General features: G+C 50.6%; 3 non-coding genes across 3 annotated transcripts; all 3 read left to right on the forward strand.

Annotated features, from left to right (window-relative positions):
* Positions 1–126: 126 nt before the first annotated feature.
* LOC123178435 (5S ribosomal RNA) lies at positions 127–245 on the forward strand. Its single transcript, XR_006489578.1, has one exon. It is a non-coding gene; the product is annotated as a 5S ribosomal RNA (ribosomal RNA).
* A 301-nt stretch (positions 246–546) lies between these two features.
* LOC123178433 (5S ribosomal RNA) lies at positions 547–665 on the forward strand. Its single transcript, XR_006489577.1, has one exon. It is a non-coding gene; the product is annotated as a 5S ribosomal RNA (ribosomal RNA).
* A 301-nt stretch (positions 666–966) lies between these two features.
* On the forward strand, positions 967–1085 carry LOC123178432 (5S ribosomal RNA). Its single transcript, XR_006489576.1, has one exon. It is a non-coding gene; the product is annotated as a 5S ribosomal RNA (ribosomal RNA).
* Positions 1086–1247: the final 162 nt, after the last annotated feature.

Below are 1247 nucleotides of genomic sequence, written 5' to 3' on the forward strand. Positions count from 1 at the left end.
GTGCAGTTGAACCGTGGTAAAACTCGTCTCCGTAGTTGAGCGGGAGCGGCCAAAGGAATGTGCAATCGTGTGTGTAGTGGAGCTGGGAGGGGCAAGCATAAGGGACGAAGACGGGGGTAACATGTCGGATGCGATCATACCAGCACTAAAGCACCGGATCCCATCAGAACTCCGAAGTTAAGCGTGTTTGGTTGAGAGTAGTACTAGGATGGGTGACCTCCTGGGAAGTCCTCGTGTTGCATTCCCTTTTTAATTTTTTTGCGACGCGTGCAAAAAAAAACGCACGAGCGCGGCGTATGTTTAGCACGTTTTATTATTTTGCACGTTTACGGTAAGTTTTAGCTCGCTGCTCATTATTCACGCGTCTAGCGGCGGCAAGCGTGTTCTGAAAGGGGTCGAAACCATGGTAAATAGGCACTGGTGCAGTTGAACCGTGGTAAAACTCGTCTCCGTAGTTGAGCGGGAGCGGCCAAAGGAATGTTCAATCGTGTGTGTAGTGGAGCTGGGAGGGGCAAGCATAAGGGACGAAGACGGGGGCAACATGTCGGATGCGATCATACCAGCACTAAAGCACAGGATCCCATCAGAACTCCGAAGTTAAGCGTGCTTGGGCGAGAGTAGTACTAGGATGGGTGACCTCCTGGGAAGTCCTCGTGTTGCATTCCCTTTTTAATTTTTTTGCACCGCGTGCAAAACAAAACGCACGAGCGCGACGTATGTTTAGCACGTTTTATTATTTTGCACGTTTACGGTAAGTTTTAGCTCGCTGCTCATTATTCACGCGTCTAGCGGCGGCAAGCGTGTTCTGAAAGGGGTCGAAACCATGGCAAATAGGCACCGGTGCAGTTGAACCGTGGTAAAACTCGTCTCCGTAGTTGAGCGGGAGCGGCCAAAGGAATGTGCAATCGTGTGTGTAGTGGAGCTGGGAGGGGCAAGCATAAGGGACGAAGACGGGGGTAACATGTCGGATGCGATCATACCAGCACTAAAGCACCGGATCCCATCAGAACTCCGAAGTTAAGCGTGCTTGGGCGAGAGTAGTACTAGGATGGGTGACCTCCTGGAAAGTCCTCGTGTTGCATTCCCTTTTTAATTTTTTTGCACCGCGTGCAAAACAAAACGCACGAGCGCGACGTATGTTTAGCACGTTTTATTATTTTGCACGTTTACGGTAAGTTTTAGCTCGCTGCTCATTATTCACGCGTCTAGCGGCGGCAAGCGTGTTCTGAAAGGGGTCGAAACCATGG

Source organism: Triticum aestivum, unplaced genomic scaffold (genome assembly GCF_018294505.1).
Source record: "Triticum aestivum cultivar Chinese Spring unplaced genomic scaffold, IWGSC CS RefSeq v2.1 scaffold46871, whole genome shotgun sequence".
NCBI classification, from domain to species: domain Eukaryota; kingdom Viridiplantae; phylum Streptophyta; class Magnoliopsida; order Poales; family Poaceae; genus Triticum; species Triticum aestivum.